At 41.5% G+C, this 20,477-nt stretch overlaps 1 long non-coding RNA gene across 1 annotated transcript; it reads left to right on the top strand.

Annotated features, from left to right (window-relative positions):
* Positions 1 to 327: 327 nt before the first annotated feature.
* On the top strand, positions 328 to 7,908 carry LOC143977529 (uncharacterized). Its single transcript, XR_013273809.1, has 2 exons — positions 328 to 1,248; positions 4,409 to 7,908. It is a non-coding gene; the product is annotated as an uncharacterized LOC143977529 (long non-coding RNA).
* Positions 7,909 to 20,477: the final 12,569 nt, after the last annotated feature.

Below are 20,477 nucleotides of genomic sequence, written 5' to 3' on the forward strand. Positions count from 1 at the left end.
GGGGAGGACTCTTCAGAAGAAGACCACGTACGGGTTGCTTTCTTAGCAAGAGCCTGGAAGGGCTGAAGTACCTAAGTGAATCCAGTCTCGTGGTTATCGCCAAGCTGGCTGAAAGATCCAGGTATCACACAAGTGTTCCATAAATGTTAGTTTCCTGAAGTCTACAACACCATCTGTGGCAGAGATGTATTCCTGTATGTTCTACAACAACGTCTGTGGCAGATACTTGTTCCTGAGTAAAGCAGCTTGTTGGCTTCTAGGCAGGGCCATCTTTAATATTGATTGGACTCTGGGCAAACATTTTCTTGGGCCCCCTCTTTGTTATATTCTTAATATCTAAATTTTAATTGGCTTTATTATACTTTATTCAGGATAATAATATTCCCATACTTTCATACTGTGTGAATGGAAAAACCTTTGAGTCAATTAATTCTGTGTTATGGCTTGCATAGCTGGAAAAGTAAATATTTAAAACCTGTCAGGATTTTGATGAATATTGTATATTTTATATATACTTTCAAGGGCTATGTAAAGCGATATTGTTTATGTAAACTTATCTAGTTCAATATATATATGTTTTTAGAAGGTCTTTCATATGTAAGAAGAGACCATATTTGTATTAGACAGAAACCCCCTCTCATATCTATTTCCTGCCAGTTCATTAGAAGCTAGAATTGCATTTTAAGTAGTAACACATGTTAGCTCTATAACAACCACCCTTAGCCCTCCCACCTCTGTAGAGGAGGAGTTGTCTTTTGTGGCGCGAAATTAGAGCTGTTAATATAATGGTAAAGTTGGGAGGAGGAGGCTCTCTTGAATTTTACAGACAGAAGGACACATGTCTTGCACACAGGCTGCCAGCATAATCATTGTACTATTTTTGTAAGCATCCTTTTGTATTTAAATGTGTACAAATAAATACACATTTTTGAATTACGCTGACTCAGATCTAATTAAGGAAATTCGTCTCACAAGAATTGATTGATTTCAACATATATTTAAGACTTTGAAATATCATTATTTCATAATATTTCATATTTCATATTTAACAATTGGCGAATTCCAGCCAGTTCAATCATAAGTCGGAAGTTTTTTTTTCCAAACTTCATCCTTTGATCAGAGGGGAATGAATTGATGAACAGAGATTAAACTTCGCAAAGATTGAAAAAGAACCTAGAAGAAAAATCGATCGATTGATTGTGAAAGACCGGAGAATTTCCAGGAAAAAACTGACGGGTTTTTTATTTGGTGAGTAGAAACGTAATTATGGAATTTGTAGCTGTTTTAGCTGATGAAAGTACATTAGAATTTAAAGGTTTATCGAAACAGGTCTCTGATGCTGTTTTATGGAAATTAATGTATGATCAATGCTTTCAGGCAAATGCTGACATTGAGAAGGATAGATTCTCATTAGTTAAAACAAAGAAAAAAGTACGTAATATAATGAAACTTGTTAAAAGTTATAATGATATGGTGTTTGATATGCCAGGAAAACAAAGTCAAAGTGTAACTGAAAATGTACTTTTTGAATCTAGTTGTTCAAATTGTGAGACTTTTTGTACATATATTGAAAATTTAGAGAATGAAATAGAAATTGCAGCAAAGCAGGAGAAGAAATATACTGAACAATTATTGACTGAAAAAATTGAATTGGAACATAGAATTGATGCATTATTGCAATCTCTGAAAGAAAATGAAAATCAAATAGGTTTTTTGGAAAGCTGTGTGCATGGAAATATTTTAAATTTGTTTAAGACCCAGTTATTACAAGCTGAGATTCCTGCACATGTTCAGTGCTCAAGGATGGAGGATGATGAACATATGATGAAGGCAGCCGTCAACGTCATATCCTGTAATGAGTCAAATGTTAATATTTCCTCAGAAAATGAGAGTGGGAAGTCAGTTGACTTAAATAATACTGATAGTAAGCAGAAATGTAGATTTTCATCGCCATATGCTCAGAGGAAAGTCTATAAAAAGTTGAATAATAATAATACACAAAAGAGGTTGTATTATCCGAAAATTTTGCCCAGGCGTCAAGAAGTTTATTCTGTACGTTGGCACAGTAATCTGAGGTATAGAGGTCATAATAAGCAAATTCATTTTTCTTCTAAGACACAAAGATTGCAAACTGAAAATAGTTCATTAAGACAGGAAAGGTTTAATTATGTAGCATATAACACTCTGAAAACAGTCAGCAGTCCTTAAATTAACTGCAGATATGGTAAGAATTTTCTGGTTGATGTTTAATGGCTATGAATAAGGATTGATTTGAGTTTAAAAAGATTTGGTTTTGACGTTTGGAATATTATAGTGGATTTTGATATAATTTTAATATTTTTCAAGGATAATCTATTGGATTATTATTTTTTATCAATGTTTCATTGTCATGAGTATTAAGTTTTTATTTTTGTTTTGTTCTGGCTGAACATTGAAAGGACTTGAAAAAATGGTTTTAAGAATAGTTGTGTATTCAGTAACTGAAGACCTTTCAGCATGGTACTCAATTAGCAATTGAATGAATAGACAACAAGGAGAGACAGAGAAAAGTGATGAGCTTGTATTTGTTGATTTAAACCGCATTGAGTATTGACAAGGAAGAGAAGTAAGGTTCACTAATGATTTAGAGTGATAGTTCATATGTTGTACGTTATCTATGTAGAGGTTTTGTGGATTCATCCAATAAGACTCTTGTGCAGAAAGAGACATTAGAAGTAGTTTTTGACCTTGCAGAGAGTAATTCTTTTGCATATGTTATTGTAAAAATTCCATCACATAAAAAGATAGTGAGTTATCTGTAGGTAACAGAACAGCAGAATTCATTGGCAAAGGAAGCAGCTTTTGCATGGAGAGTTAGTAATTCAACCTGGAATGGTATCTATTAATGTTGTGAAAAAATGGACACACAGATTCCTTTAATTTCAGAGGGAAAAAAGGTCACAATCTTTTTTATCCTCATAGGGTGCCACAGAGTTATTATTTGGGTCATTAGACCATAAGTTTGTGTCATGACAAAAAAGGATTTTCGTGTTTTTATATAAATCACAACACCTTCAGGTGGGATTCACTAATGATGATGCTTTAACTATTGTTTAGAGGTTGAATAATCATGTTTTTCTAGTTTGGGATATATCAGCAAACTTCAGTTGTGACAGAGGATGTGTAATATCAGGGCATAAAAACAGAGATTTCATGTATGATAACATTCACAGTTTGTAGGTATTATTGTGAGGATGTATCGGATAATTAAATCTAGGATTGATAAATGTTGTTGGACAAAGGAAATGTTTGGGTTGATGTTGTTCCAGTTATTTTTAATGGATGTAAGAAGCACAATTTCTGATGCTACAAAGTATTCTCCTTTTGAGTTTAAAAGAAAAAGTAAAATGGCGTTTGTATCGCCTCGTGGAGTCATAATTGGTTGAAGAAGAGATACAAAATGGTTTCTCTAAAAATTTTCAGTTGAGAAAATAAAATGGAGTTTGTGTTGCCTCGTGGAGTAAGAAGGTATACAAAATGGTTCCTCCTCATATTTCTAAGTTTGAAAAAGAAAGTTAATTCATGATAAAAAGTGTCTTTGTTAGTTAAAAATATAAGTTTTTATATTACAATGTTTCTTGATTAAGAGATTAAGAAATAATTTGTATATATATTGATAAGGTAAAAAGGTTTGTGTATGTTTAAAATGATTTTTTACAAAGGGTTATTCATAGCAACCCTTAGGAATTTAGAATGAGACACCCATTGTTTTAGAAAGGTGGGAGGGAAAATACTCATTCTGTGGAACAATATAGCCCAGCTGAACTTTTAAGCTAGTCTTAAAAAGAAAAAAGGTGGGAGTTGGTGTTTAGGAGTAGAATTTTGTAACAAGAGAGGAGACAGTCAATTACTGGAGGGCATACATTCCAGGGAGATTTTTTCTCCAGCACACACAAGACACATATATATCATGAAGGATTGTTATTAAATCCATGCACATATCGGATTTAATCTTCAGAATAATCTATTTTTTGATATTTTACAATTGATATTGTTTTTTGTAACATTGTGTTATTTTGTTGTTAAACCAAAATTATCTTTTGTATAAGATAAGTGGTCTATTAAGTAGACCAGGAACAGAAAGGTTTATTTAAGATAAAATTAGATATTGTTGACACAAGTCTAACACAGAAAAGATAAAAGATGATTAAAGAAGTGTTACATGTGAGGCCACACCCAGAGATGGTGACACTCACAGAGTTTCAGGAGTTGAAACATGGAAAAGTAATTGGGAAAGTCTATGGACATTTTGCGATGTTCAAGGGGTACAAATACTTTCTTAGTTCAGTGAAACAAGTATGCAGAAAGAAAAATGTGGGTATAACAAATTTTATATTCCAAGATAATGATGCTGCCTTTATTTTTTCAGGAATTAAAAATAAAAATCGAACTTGAAGAAAGTGCGTATTCCAAAAGAAAAAGATGTCAGCACAACAAATGAAAAGTTTTAAAGAGAGGAAGTGTATCATCACTACAGGATGCATCTTTTCCCTAGTGACAATTTTATTTGTGATAAGATATATCAAGAATTGCTCAAGTTATATAAAGACTAACAGGAATGAAGAATTACACAACAAAGATCATATGTTATTCAGAAATAAGAGAGATGTAGACATTGATATCAATGCAGATGAACTGAAAAATAAGAACATTGATATCATTACAAAGGACAAAAATGATAGAGTTATTGATATTAGTGCATATGATAAAAATCATAATTTTAGAGATGTTGATATTAATACAGCAGAAGATTTGTATGGATTTTTGTGTATTGGAGATGGATATCTTTGTTGTTTACAATTGTATTTCATTCACAGCAATGATATTGACATCAAAGTTAAAATAGAATCCAAAACAAAGTTTGTTAAAATGCAGGGATCTTATAGACTAAATAACAAAACCGGAACTTTTGAGTGTAACATATTGTTGAGGAGTTTCTGGTCTATATTTTTAAAGGGTAATGAGTCAACAATTTGGTCTGGAGATGTTACTAATATTATGACAAGATCTGGGAAAATACTTTATTCCTTTGATCAATTTTATTATCTTTTTCAAAGTTTTGTAAAGATATTAAATCCAAAATATTTAAACATCATTGGAGATGAAAAAGGAGACGTTGTAAGAACATGGGATTTTAAAGTTATAAGAAAATTTATTGAAATAAGGGTCAAAATCGATATCTTTATAGTTGATAAGATTGTTCCAGAAATTAATATTTTCCCACAATCTTTGAAAATTATGGAAGATAAAGATAATTTGCATTTGATATGTGATACAAAAATATCTTTACCTCAAAATTCATTGTTGACTTGGAAAAGGAATGGTGAGTTTTTGGGTAGTTTTCTTTATAGTTCAACTATCATAATTCATAAAGGAATTTTTGGTAGTGTGAATTGGATCAATGATACATTTGTTTATCAACAAATGAGAGTATCTTTGAATGATACTGGTATATATGAATGTTGCATATCAATAGAAAATTATCCGGTGAAATGTGCAAAGGCAAGTGTTATTGTTATGTCTCCAAGGAAAACTCCATGTGTCAATAAGAAAAGTTTCTCTGCAAGCCCTTTTCAAATTAACCATTTCCAATCCAGAACTCTTTTGAGAGAAGGAAAGTTTGTCATTGTTTTGTGGAACTTTAATGTTTCAGAATGGAAAATTTCTACAAGGTTTCCACAATGTCAAGGACATCTGGTTAATATGGAATTGGGTATTGAGAGATGGTTTGGAATTAATAATAGAAATTATAACAGAAATAAGCGTGGTATTGTTGAAGGTATTTTAGGAGGGATTGGCACAATCGGGAGTATAACAAATAGTATGGATATTAGTACTTTAAAGTCTGATCTAGAAACCGCTGGTTTAGTGGGAAGTAATGGTATTAAAATACAAAGACATTTAAATCAGATTTTAGAAAATATGGTAATTAAAACTGCTAATATAATGGGTCCATCTATTTTACATCTTCAAAATATTACTCTTGATTTGATGAGAAGTGAACAACATTCTCATATAGCCAGAGCATGTTTAGAGATTCAAACGGAATATTCCACTAATTTTAAAATAATTGCGCAAGCATTTCAGAGTGGAATAACTCCTCTTGGCATTTTACAGTATTTGCCCAAAGAATATTTATATGCGATAAATCATACAGATTTATGGGTAAATAAATGGATAGGATGCAAGCAGGACATATGTTATAGTTCTTCTATGATTCCAATAGCCGGAAAAGAACAAATTTTGGTTCCAATCACTGTTTTGGGATTACCTGTCAGTAATACACAATTATTATACTATAAATTACAGTATACAGATTTTGTATTTAACAATGAAAATTCTGAATTAGAACAATTAGATTTGTCATCATGTTTACAATTCCAGTCTAAAATTATATGTTTACCTAATCAAGATAAAAGAATATTTCATTCTTGTTATCATAATCACACATTATGTTCAGCAAGAATTGAAAATAAAATTAATTCTGAATTAGTTACTCGTGTAGATAAAAAGAAGGTTTGTTTTCAAATTATGTCAGATACAGAAAGGGTTAAAACTTTTTTCTCTTCTTGTACAAATACAGAAAACCTAAATCAAGGGTTGTATTGTATAGAAGGAGATATTGTTGCAATAAGTATTAATGGATTGAGAACAAATTTAACAAATATGTTTATGAAAAATATTAGCGCTCTTCCTACACAGTATAATATTTCCCAAATAGATGAATTTCCATGGGAAAAATGGGCAAATATAATTCAAAAGGATCAAGGTTTATTAATAGCTTTGGCTAAGGAATTGCAGAATGCAGAAGTATTGTTTAAACATGAACAAGGTAATTTGCAAGAAATATCACATCAATGGTCAGAATTTTCAGGAAGTAATTGGTGGAAAAGATTTAGTAATAGTGTATCCATGTGGGGAAAAACTTCGATAACTTCAGCAGCAGGAAATATTTTATCACATCCTATTGTAATTATTTTTATTATTATCATGTTATTCCTTATATTCCAGTTATGTTTAATGTTTAGAATGAAAAAATTATATAATCGAATTAGAAGTGATATTAAGAAAGGAGATGATTTGTTACAAAGTAAATTAAAGAGGAAAATTGGGTTTTGAAGGTATGAATTCAGTTTTGCATGACAAAACATTTGGAATTATTGAATCAAAGTTTGTTTGAATGTGACATGAATGATGATGGATGAATTTTTAATCTGAAAAATATGATTAGTATTCATATTTCAGAGGGGAATGTTATATTCTTAATATCTAAATTTTAATTGGCTTTATTATACTTTATTCAGGATAATAATATTCCCATACTTTCATACTGTGTGAATGGAAAAACCTTTGAGTCAATTAATTCTGTGTTATGGCTTGCATAGCTGGAAAAGTAAATATTTAAAACCTGTCAGGATTTTGATGAATATTGTATATTTTATATATACTTTCAAGGGCTATGTAAAGCGATATTGTTTATGTAAACTTATCTAGTTCAATATATATATGTTTTTAGAAGGTCTTTCATATGTAAGAAGAGACCATATTTGTATTAGACAGAAACCCCCTCTCATATCTATTTCCTGCCAGTTCATTAGAAGCTAGAATTGCATTTTAAGTAGTAACACATGTTAGCTCTATAACAACCACCCTTAGCCCTCCCACCTCTGTAGAGGAGGAGTTGTCTTTTGTGGCGCGAAATTAGAGCTGTTAATATAATGGTAAAGTTGGGAGGAGGAGGCTCTCTTGAATTTTACAGACAGAAGGACACATGTCTTGCACACAGGCTGCCAGCATAATCATTGTACTATTTTTGTAAGCATCCTTTTGTATTTAAATGTGTACAAATAAATACACATTTTTGAATTACGCTGACTCAGATCTAATTAAGGAAATTCGTCTCACAAGAATTGATTGATTTCAACATATATTTAAGACTTTGAAATATCATTATTTCATAATATTTCATATTTCTTATATTACACTCTTCCATGTAATTTCGCTCTCCACATGCTTTCAGACATACAGTAAATAGCAGCTAGACTCAAAATCAGTTTACTGAATCAGATCAGGTAGCGAATGCGATTGGTTGCCAGAGGTTACAGTGTATCATTACTGCCCACTGACTGGCTGCTAGAGGTTACGGCAACTAGAACCTTCAGGGCCCCGATGCAAGAAACCATGAAGGGACCCCCTGAACCCCAGCCAGGGCCCTTCCCTCCGAGTCCGGCGGTGGAACTCCAGGGCGTGGTCACAGGTATGACCTTTGTGAGCCCTGTAGTTCCACCTCTGGCATCAGTAGTTTTTTTTATTTTTATTTTTTTCATTTTTAGGTGCCCCATTGGGGGACTGTCCCGAGGCAGGATGGGGTCCGCATCCCCAGAAGAGATGAGGTCCTTTTCTCCAGGGCAGATGAAGTTACTGCCCCCAGGTGAGAAGGGGTCCCTCTCCCCAGGGGAGATGAGGTTTCCTGTCCCCACGGGAGAAGGGGCCCCTGTCCCTAGGGGGAGATGGGGGGGTATGTAATGGTGTGTGGGGGATGGGGTCCTCTCACTCACCATGACCAAGCTTCAGGCCGCGCACTCTTCCATGTTGGCCTGGGCTCCATCCAGTGTGCTGGACGGGTGATCAGCATACCTCCCAGAAAGACCTTTCATCACCTGTGTATGACGGGGGAGGAGGGGGGCTGGCAGACAAGCCTGCAGTCTGCATCTGTGTGCTTAAAATTTGTTTACCCGGGAGAAGTATGCAGTGCATTGTGGGCCAGACTCGGGGCGGGACTCTGGCTGGGGAGAACAGACATCGGACTGAGAGGTAATGCATGGATCAGGAGAGGGGTACTCTGAGGAGCCGGCCGAGGACACAGGTCATCCAGGGAATGCACAACTAAAGAGCAGCCAGTGCGATAGTTGAGCATGGAGCTCTGCTAGTCACCCTCCACCTCCAGCCACCCGTGTGCATGGTGCACTGGTACCCCTAGCTGCCTATGCTGCTGCCGGCCATATGTGGAGGGGGCTGCATGAGCCCCCTGCAGCACAGGGCCCAGTTGCGGTCGCAACTGCTGCACCCCCTATAGTTACGCCCCTGGGTTACGGCACACATTATGGCTCACCGTTATTTTCTAGAGGTTACAGCATAGGACTTCTGCTTGTTGATTGATTGCTAGAGATTCCTGTACATCAATACTGCTCACTGACTGAATGCTAGAGGTCCCTGAACATCCTTACCACTCACTAATTGGTTGTTAGAGGTTACTGCACATTATTACTGCTCACTGATTGGTTGCAAGAGGTTAGTGCACATCATTACCGTTCACTGATTGGTTGCTAAAGGATACAGCACATCATCTCCTCACTGCCTGCCTGCGTATTCACATGCACCAAAATTCTGGGTGCTGCAGCACCATGTTATTTTGAAGAAGGGTTCCACCTCCAATTTTCTTACTTTTGCAGAACATGATGTTAGGCTTAATGACCACAATTGTAGTCAGGACTTTCAAGCATGCTCCTTTACCTCCCAGTGGGCAGCATTCAGCAGAAGTGATGGTGGCTGTGACCTCAGGGGGACATGACATACATATGAATGCCGCCTCTATTTAAATATCAATATCATTTAGATATTAATGCTGCCACTATCAATGTAGGTTATTTACATGTAAACACAGGGTCTGCAGGTGAGTCATCTGTACATGGCAATAGGACAGAGCTGGGCAGCAGCAGCTGATGTTTACACTGAGATATCGGGACACAGCATGGGACTAAAGCGTAAATGGTTAAGGGAATTTAAACTGGGATAGTTGGCAAGTATGAGGCAGCTGCTTTGGGCCCCACTACAATGATGGAGCACAGGGCAGCTGCCCCTTTTGCCCTGCCTTAAAAACGGTCCTGCTTCTAGGCCTTGAGTGAACATCCAGTTGTGAATGGCTATTCTCTGGATTTAGTCAAAGTAAGCAAGTCCTTCATTATTGACTTTGACACTAATGTCGCGTACACACGTAGCGGACTATCCGACGGACCTAGTCTGGCGGACTTCCCGCCAGACTGTCCGTCCGACTTTCCGAATGGGCTACTTGCCCACACACGGCACTTTTTCAGCGGACTAATACGGCGTACTAAGTCCGCCGTACTATCCGCCCTACTTTTGAAATGAACGGACTCGCCCACACACGCGGAGGAAAGTCCGCTAATTTCGAGCGGGTCTTCAGGTAGGCGGGGCCCGCGAAGGAGACGTCGCTGGCCCCACCACCTGGTATGGACTTAAAGGGGAACCCCAACGCCGAAAAAATTGGCGTGGGGGTTCCCCCCAGGTCCGCATCAGACCCTTGTCCGAGCACGCTACCCGGCCGGCCAGGAAAGGGGGGACGAGCGAGCGCCCCCCCCTCCTGAGCCATACCAGGCCGCGTGCCCTCAACATGGGGGGTGCCTTGGGGAAGGGGGGGCCGCGCGGCCCCCCCACCCCAAAGCACCTTGTCCCCATGTTGATGAGGACAAGGGCCTCTTCCCGACAACCCTGGCCGTTGGTAGTTTATTACACAGCTCTGGGGGTCTTCCGTCTTCTGGGGTCTTCTCGCTGGACTCCTCCGGTCTTCTGTTGCCGATGTCGTCGCCGCCGCCGCCTTCTGGCCTTCTGTTCTTCTCTTCTTCTCTTCAGATGTTGACTCGTCACATGCTTCGCTCACAATGGCTCTGACGCGATGTGCGGGACTGTGAAATCATAATAGGCGGGGGACATCATCCGGTGACGTCCCTATATAAGTCGCCGCGCGTCATTGTGGGGGCTCCCGGATTCCGATAAGCCCCCCGCCCGCAGACCCAACCAATGGCCAGGGTTGTCGGGAAGAGGCCCTTGTCCTCATCAACATGGGGACAAGGTGCTTTGGGGTGGGGGGCTGCGTGGCCCCCCTTCCCCAAGGCACCCTCCATGTTGAGGGTACGCGGCCTGGTACAGCTCAGGAGGGGGGGCAATCGCTCGTCCCCCCCTTTAGTGGCCGTCCCCCCCTTTCCACCCTTTAAGTCCATACCAGGTGGCGGGGGCCAGCGACGTCTCCTTCGCGGGCCCCGCCTACCTGGAGACCCGCTCGAAATGAGCGGACTTTTCTCTGGGCGGGAAAAGTCTGTTCATTTCAAAAGTATGGCGGACTGGCATACGCACGGCCGGATTGTCCGCCGAAATGCGAGTCCGGCGGGAAGATTGGAGTGCAAAACGACTTTCTAAGTCCGCCGTACTTTCGGGTCAAAAAAGTCTGCCGGAGGCTACACACGGGGGGATTGTCCGGCGGACTTGAGTTTGCTGGACTTTTCCACCTGATTGTTTGATCGTGTGTACGCGGCATAAGAGTACATGAACTTCTTTCCTAACCCTCTGATCCTGTTTTGAGAGACTGTTCGTTGTCTATGTTTTGCAAATAAAAATCCCTTTATGCGAATCTATCGCCAGTCTCTGAGTTTACTGGGTCATTTACCACGGGAACCCCTAGACACAGATCGAGGAGGAGAAGGTAACGGTAAGCCCAATCAAACCAGTGCTACACGTATATACTTTGAAGGGTATATTCTTGTTGTACCAGAAATCACTTGCAAGTGATAAGAATGATCAGGTTATGATTGGAACAGGACTAAACATTTCTACATCCAAAAGTTTATTTTTATTTTAGACCAGCTTAGACCTGGTTGATGATGTAGCATAACCCAACCTGTTTCTTTCTGGAGAGTTACTGGATTTAGTCACAGATCATTATAACAGGTAAAGGAAATTAAAGCGGGACTGTACTACGGAAAAAAATATTAAAAAGCAAGCAGCTACAAATACTACAGCTGCTGACTTTTAATATACGGACACTCACCTGTCCCGGGGTCCAGCGATGCCGGCAGCCGAGGCCGATCGATCGCTCAGCTCTCGGCTGCTGCCGCCACCATTCTAGGTGAGGGAATCAGGAAGTGAAGCGAATCGGCTTCACTTCCTGGTTCCCTACTGCGCATGCGCGAGTCACGCAGCGCAATAGGAATTGTCCGCGCTGTCTCTGGGACTTGTGTGTGTCCCAGCAGACAGCGCGGCAGGACAGGAAATGGCATAGACTCCCACGGGAGTCTATGCCCGGAAGTGGGTGTAAATACCTGTCTTTAAAAAGGTATCTGCACTCCCCTCCCACCTGAAAGGTTCCAATTGTGACACCGGAGGGGGGGAGGGTTCCGATCAGCGGAAGTTCCACTTTAGGGTGGAACCCCGCTTTAATCATAAAGCTATATCTCCACATACTTATGTCTAGCAGACAGGGATGTTATAGATTAGGTTATTAATGTTCTTTATGTATAAAGGGACAACATAATGCATAGTTGCCAACATAAAAAAAATAAAAAATCCAGGAACAATTTGCTGTGCATCCAGCAAACCATTGTATGCAGAGAAATACATTTACAATATATATATATATATTATTATAAATATATTTGGAGTTTACATATAATTTAATTAGGGGCAAGTTGTTTAACCTCCATGACACTATCATTATGTCATATTTTTTGATGCTCAAAGCGGTACATTGTTTTGTATGGAAATTTGGCGTTTTATATTGTAGGCCTGTAATTCTTAGGAATAACACACTTAAAGTGGATGTAAACCCACTCTCATCCTTTCTAAACTAATACAATATTGGTTATCTAGAAGGATATACATGCCTCCTGCATGTATACTTATCTGTCAAATGTCTCCCCTCTGTCTGCTATGAGACATGAACAGCCAATCCTTGCAGAGCAGCAGAAGAAAGGAATGGGAGGGAATTAAAAACGACTGTATCTTTTTCAAACGATCCCCATCATGATACCCAAGTCTTTCTTTGTCTCCCTACAATCCCTCGCTATCCGGTTCATATGGAAATGCAGTTTACATAGGGTGAAGTACAAGTTACTCACCCTTCTGAAGCTACAGGGTGGGGCGGGTCTCCCTGACTATGATATTTACTATAAAGCCACCCACATGGCGTGCATTCTAGAGTGGTTTTCCCGTCATTTCCTGAAAGCTTTCATCATGTTAGAGCAGGATTTAGCCCTGTAGACCTCCGAGCTCTTCTATGGGGATACAGAAACAACCTTGCCCACTTATCCACCTCCTCACCACTGAAACTTTCCACCCTTAGACTCTGGTATTCCAGGGGCTTGTTCTCCATTCTGTCTTCGACCCCTGCCCATTGACCTCTCTGTTTGACAACCCTGCTTTCCCTCAGGGCACGGGACCAGTGACATTGAGGTAATTCAAATGCTCCAAGTGGCCACAAGCACACTCTTTTGTACACCCACTACATGGGACACCAGCTACTCCAGTGGGTTCTTGTGATTGGCTTACCACCCTTCACTTATCCACGTTCACAAAATGCTTATATGCTTCTTCCCAAATACACTGCTTCTATACTGAATATTAAAGGCTGTGCACCTTCTCTGAAACACCCAAACATCTTCTCTCATCTCTATACGGTCTCCTACAAGTCCTTACACATGATGATTTACCATCTTACACCAGGATGTGGTCTGCAGACTTGGGAAAGGACATCTCCAGAGCGGATTGGCAAACCTCATTTCATTTTACCCACAAGTCAATGACATCCTCCTATTCCCAAGAAAATAATTACAATTTTCTGTCTCGATGGTACAGGGATCCATCCACATTACACAAAATGTTTCTGTCAACTCCAGCCTCCTATTGGCGCTGTAACTCTGCTACAGGAACCTAACTACATGTCTGGTGGGAATGTGAGAGGATCCACCCCTTCTGGACCCAGGTATTTGAATGTTACAACAAAATTTATGAGGAAACGTTATCACCTACCCCAACGTTCGGCCTCCTCTCGATACTCCCTGGGTCTATAACATCGGAGAAACGGAATCTCCTCCGTTTTCTTATGTCTTTGGCAAGACAGCTCATTCCATCATTTTGGAAGACAACCACCACTCCTTCTCTGTCACGATGGGTCTCGATCATGAATGATACTATGAGAATGGAGATGTTGACCATAGATAATGACACCTTTGATAAGTACAAGGTGTCGTAGTCCATTTGGCTCGGCTTCTCTGCTTTAGATACCCTCGCGATTATGCTCTCGACCCCGACAGGGTCACCCTAATACGTAGCTTAACCATAGGGAGGGTTGAGGTGTCTACCCATTGGGTTCCCACCCTCTGACCATTATTTACCTCAAGTCTCCCCAGCAGCTTTTTCTCTGCTCTAGGATCTTATTTTTCCCTTTCTTTACTTCCCTCTCTAACGCTACCTATGCCCTTACTTGGGTCACTTACCCCCTTTATCTGATTTGGTCTCCCCCTTTTATTTTCAAATTATTTTTCCATATAGTTTTATTATGTACAACAAGGCTCTCCAGCCAGAATTACTCCTCACAACAGACGACAGTTGTCAACCCTTACAATACATTTATGAAAGGCAAATCTACTTTGCATTACAAGTACACTGAAAGTGCACTTGGAAGTGCAGTCGCTCTAAATCTAAAGGGTAGATCTGCAATGAGTGGAAGCTCTGCTGATTTTATCAACCAATCATGTGCAAGCTAAAATGCTGTTTTTTATTTTCCTTGCATGTCCCCCTCGGATCTACAGCGACTTTACATCCAAGTGCACTTTCAGTGAACTTTTTCAAGTACACTTGCAGTGCAAAGTGGATTTTCCTTTAGTAAATAACCCCTATTGTTTGTTAGTGGGAGTCAAGCTATGGGCGATAGCCATCAGGCTGACTCATTGCTTATGTTTACTAGCGGTTGTCACTAAGGGCCGGTTCACACTGCAGGCGAGGCGAGGCGACTCCGACTTGCCTCGCCGCGACCTGCCGCGGCCTCAGCGGCGACTTGCAAATGACTTCTGTATAGAAGTCAATGCAAGTCGCCCCGAGGTCGCCCAAAAGTAGTACAGGAACCTTTTTTCTGAGTCGGAGCGACTCGAGTCGCTCCTCTCAGAACGGTTCCATTGTACAGAACGGGGGCGACTTGCGAGAGCGAGGCGAGGCGAGTCGTGTCGCCTTGCATCGCCCGCTGTGTGAACCGGCTCTTAGTTGTAACTTTTATGTTGTTCATTGTGATATTTGTGAAGTTGACAATAAACACATTTTCAACCCTAAAACCGCTTTTGACCTAAAGGGACACTTTTTTGTTGCTATGGACAATCTCCAGTTTCCTGGGAGAAAGAACCGTGTATATATATATATAATATAAAACTGCAGGCAGGGCACTGCACATAGCACTAGGGATAAAAGGGATGTGAAATAATTTGATACAGTAATGTAATCTATAAGATGACAGTGTACTGTATGTATTGTGTGTTTTTTACTTTTTGAATTTAGCGCTGTGCCCCGTCCCTGTGCGTTGCGACGCTCGCAGGGAACGGAGCCCGGCACAGTGATAAATTGTGCAGAGGACTCAGCTCGCACACGCGGGGAGACATTGCAGGAACCTGGGGACAAGGTAAGTAACTTTGCCTGCATCCTGTGATGCGATCCCCAGTGTGGTTTGAGATTACAGCTTTTGGTACTGAAAATTCACCCCGAGCCACACTAGGGAATACCGCCAGGGAGGTTAAAATGGGCTTTGCTCTACAAGAAGCATACGATCAACATATTGTACAATTCAATTTTAAAGTATGGGAAGATTTATCAGGACAAAGAAAAATAAAACACTGCTAAGAATTCTCATTAATAGAATTTATTTATCTAGCTAAAACTTTTAGGTCCCATGCACACTGGGTGTTTGTTTAGCCCCTCAGAATTCCTGGCAGTAAAAGCTGCATCTTGCACACGTATTTAGGCACACCTGGCATTTGAAAGTTAATGTGTTCCATTGGCCAAAATTTACATTTATTCTGCCCACTGGAATGTATTATTGACCAAACACTTCTTCAGACATGTCTAGTGTTTAGGTGCTTCTAGAATTTTTTCTGGTCTTCAGCTCCTCTCCTAAACATGCCATTTTGGCGTTTTTTTTTTCCAGCCTGTAAACATACCCCCCAACCTTTGGAAATGGGAACACGGGACACCTATTAGATAAGTATGTAGGCATGGGACACACCCTGATACTCCCCCTTAAAGAATTATACAAAATTAGTTAAACCCACAAGTTTTAAAACAACTTTTCCTTTTATACTGGCTTTTGAAATTGTTTTAAAGGTTTAGCACTGGGAAATAGTTTTTGAAAGAAAAGTAGTGCATTTTATATACAACTCTATAGATCAGACCAAAATAAGGGTCAAATGAGGAGGAAAAAAAAGGACAGAGGGACTTTGTTCCAGATCAGGGACAGTCCCTCGAAATCAGGGACAGCTGAGAGTTATGTGTAATGGGCCGTACACATGATAGGATTTTCCAACAAAAACTGTTGCATGTGAGCTTGTTGTCGGAAAGTCAGACCGTGTGTATGTGCCATAGAACATTTGTTGTCGGAATTTCTGCCAACAAATGTTTGAGAGCAGGTTCTCAAATTTTCCAACAAGACTTGTTGTTGGAAATTCCGATTCACAAAAGTCCACGCATGCTCGGAATCAAAAAAGAAGAAGAGCAGCACTGGCTATTGAACTTCATTTTTCTCAGCTCGTCGTACGTGTTGCACATCACTGCGTTCTTGACGTCTGGAATTATCGACAACATTTGTGTGACTGTGTGTATGAAAGACAAGTTTGAGCCAACATCCTTCAGAAAAAATCCACGTTGTTGTTGGAGAATCCTATTGTGTGTAGCTTACATGCTCAGCGAATACGCCTGGAAGGTACAAGTGAAGAGTCCATCCCTGCTGCCTGTCAATCTATGCTGCAACTGGGCAGGGCTGGGTGCTGCACCAAAACGTAAAGCCCACAACCACCCACTGCTGCCACCGGAGCCCGCCACTGCCTGCCGGAGCCCACAACCCATCCATTTGGCGGGGGGTTGGGGTGCCTGAGATGCTACCGACCAACAGGGTTTTTTTTTTTGCTGCCCCCCCCCCCCCCAAAGAAAAAACACCAGCCACCACTGCTTTACACTGCAGTGAATTCTTAACCACATCTTTCATAAGCCAATAGAAACCATCCTTGTAACCACAACATATAGTCTCACAGACATATCTAAACAAAGGGTAACTTTTGTGGGGGAAAAAATGGCAAATAAAGTAAAAAAAATATAGCATATACAATTGCGTCACAAGCCATTGTAATTGAATGTTCTTAAAATTACCTTTCCTTTTCAATCTGCAGCTCTATAGTTTTCTCAAAATGCAATATGCAATGTGTACTGACCACTTCCCGGAAACATTTTCTGCTTGTGTGATTTGCTCATTTTCCCAGAAGTCTGCATTAAGATACAAGTAAGATTTCAGGCATCCCCTGCAACAAAAAAGTAATTTTTAGTGAGATACTCCCAATAGGATATCATGTCTAAAGGGATGTAGGCCCTGCAACTTTCCTCATTAGTGCCTGATTGATATGATAATTAGGAAACCACTCCCATACAGATTCACTTTCCCACATGGACACAGACAAACAGGGATTGGGACCGCAGGCCACACTCACCCCTTACTTTAATTCCCCAGATACAATCATATAGTAGAGGGTTTTGGTTTAAAATAAATCATAAACACCAAACATATTTATTCAATATTCATATAAAATCAAACATACAGCAAACTTTTGCCCAGTTTTTAGAACTCGGGCATCATAACTTTATTGAATAAAGAAATACGCCCCCCCCCCCCCCCGGATTTCCAGGTGACCCGACCACACAAAATGCTTGCGACGGGGAGGGAGATTTTTCTCCTGTAGTTCTGGCACTGCAAGAGGAAGGAGATACCCTCTGCGGCCCTTTTATCACTTCCCAGGAATATCCAGAACCTTCCCGGAATTCCCATTGGGCCACCTTGCATGCGTCATTTAAATATTTAACCACTTGCCGACCGCCGCACGACGATATACGTCGGCAGAATGGCACGGGCAGGCATATGGGCGTATATATAAGTCCCTGCCTGCCCGCGGGTGGGGGGCCCGATCGGGCCCCCCCCCGGTGCCTGCGGCGGTCGGCATTTCTTCGAGAGCGATCCGGGATGAGGGGGCGGCCATTCATTCATGGCCACCCCCTCGCGATCGCTCTCGACGAATGGAAATCCCCCGTGACATCACTTCCTCTCCTGTAATGTAAACACAGGAGAGGAAGTGATGTATTCTCTCCTCCGTGTCGGTATTTTCCGTTCCGACACGGAGGAGAGCGGATCGGTGAGTTGCACCAACACTCTACACACACAGTAGAACATGCCAGGCACACTCACACCCCCCCTTTACCCCCCGATCACCCCCCCAATTACCCCTGCCCCCCAGTCACAGTGACACCAATGTCATTTTTTTTTTTTTTTTTTTTTTTGCATTGGTGTCATTTGTGACTGTAATAACTGTTAGGGCAGTTAGAGTTAGCCCCCTTTAGTTCTAATGTACCCCCCTAACCCCCCCAATAAAGGTTTAACCCCGTGATCACCCCCCGTCGCCAGTGTCACTAAGGCTGGGTTCACATTGCAGCGGTTTATGAGAACGAATGTGATTCGCACCGCACTGCAGTGCAAATCACATCCGATCTCTGTGCGATTCGAGTTCAGCCATTCGCCGCACCCGCCGCACCCGCCGCACCCGCCGCAAATTCGCACGGGACCCTTTTTTTGGCCCGCAGCAGAATCGGATCGCATGGGTGTTCACACCATGCGATCCGAGTTTGCAGATCGCACTGCGATATGCGAACTGATCTGGGGGTGTCAGTAACATTTCACTGACACTCCCAGCAGTTCGCATAGGGCAGTGTGAACTGCCGCCGGGAGGCATGCGATGTGGGAACCCGCCGCGGATTCGCGGCGTTTCCGCATCGCTCCAGTGTGAACCCAGCCTAATAAGCGATCATTTTTCTGATCGCCGTATTAGTGTCACAGGTGACGCTAGTTAGGCAGGTAGGTATTTAGGTTCGCCGCAGCTTTTTATAGCGCCAGGGACCCCCATATACTACCGCATAAAGCCCCCTGATTGCCCCCTAGTTAACCCTTTCACCAGTGATCACCATATAACTGTTACAGGTGACGCTGGTTGGTTAGTTATTTTTTTATAGTTTCAGGGCACCCGCCATTTATTACCTAATAAAGGTTTAACCCCCTGATCACCCGGCGGGTGTCATTTGTGACTAATAACTGTTAGGGCAGTTAGGGTTAGCCCCCTTTAGTTCTAAGGTACCCCCCTAACCCCCCCAATAAAGGTTTAACCCCGTGATCACCCCCCGTCGCCAGTGTCACTAAGGCTGGGTTCAGATTGCAGCGGTTTGAGAACGGATGTGATTCGCACCGCACTGCAGTGCAAATCACATCCGATCTCTGTGCGATTCGAGTTCAGCCATTCGCCGCACCCGCCGCACCCGCCACACCCGCCGCACCCGCCGCAAATTCGCACGGGACCCTTTTTTTGGCCCGCAGCAGAATCGGATCGCATGGGTGTTCACACCATGCGATCCGAGTTTGCAGATCGCACTGCGATATGCGAACTGATCTGGGGGTGTCAGTAACATTTCACTGACACTCCCAGCAGTTCGCATAGGGCAGTGTGAACTGCCGCCGGGAGGCATGCGATGCGGGAACCCGCCGCGCATTCGCGGCGTTCCCGCATCGCTCCAGTGTGAACCCAGCCTAATAAGCGATCGTTTTTCTGATCGCTGTATTAGTGTCACAGGTGACGCTAGTTAGGCAGGTAGGTATTTAGGTTCGCCGCAGCTTTTTATAGCGCCAGGGACCCCCATATACTACCGCATAAAGCCCCCTGATTGCCCCCTAGTTAACCCTTTCACCAGTGATCACCATATAACTGTTACAGGTGACGCTGGTTGGTTAGTTATTTTTTTATAGTTTCAGGGCACCCGCCATTTATTACCTAGTCTCACTAGTGTACCCCTAAATTTAGGGGTGTCTACTTTCCAAAATGGGGTCATTTGGGGGGGGTTTGTGCCATCTTGGCATTTTATGGCCTTCAAAACTGTAACGCCCTTAGAAAGCCTGAAGGCGGTGCTTGGTTTTCGGGGCCCCGTACGCGGCTAGGCTCCCAAAAAGTCCCACATATGTGGTATCCCCGTACTCAGGAGAAGCAGCAGAATTTATTTTGGGGTGTCATTTCACATATGCCCATGGCATGCGTGAGCAATATATCATTTAGTGACAACTTTGTGAAAAAAAAAAAAAAAAAAAAAAGTTTGTAATTTTCCCGCAACTTGTGGCAAAATATAAAATATTCCATGGACTCAACATGCCTCTCAGCAAATAGCTTGGGGTGTCTACTTTCTAAAATGGGGTCATTTGTGGGGGTTTTGTGCCATCTTGGCATTTTATGGCCTTCAAAACTGTAATAGGTAGTGAGGAGTGAAGTCAAATATTTACGCCCTTAGAAAGCCTGAAGGCGGTGCTTGGTTTT

This window comes from Lithobates pipiens, unplaced genomic scaffold, assembly GCF_037356315.1.
Source record: "Lithobates pipiens isolate NorthernLeopardFrog02 unplaced genomic scaffold, aLitPip1_a1.2 Scaffold_1, whole genome shotgun sequence".
NCBI lineage: Eukaryota > Metazoa > Chordata > Amphibia > Anura > Ranidae > Lithobates > Lithobates pipiens.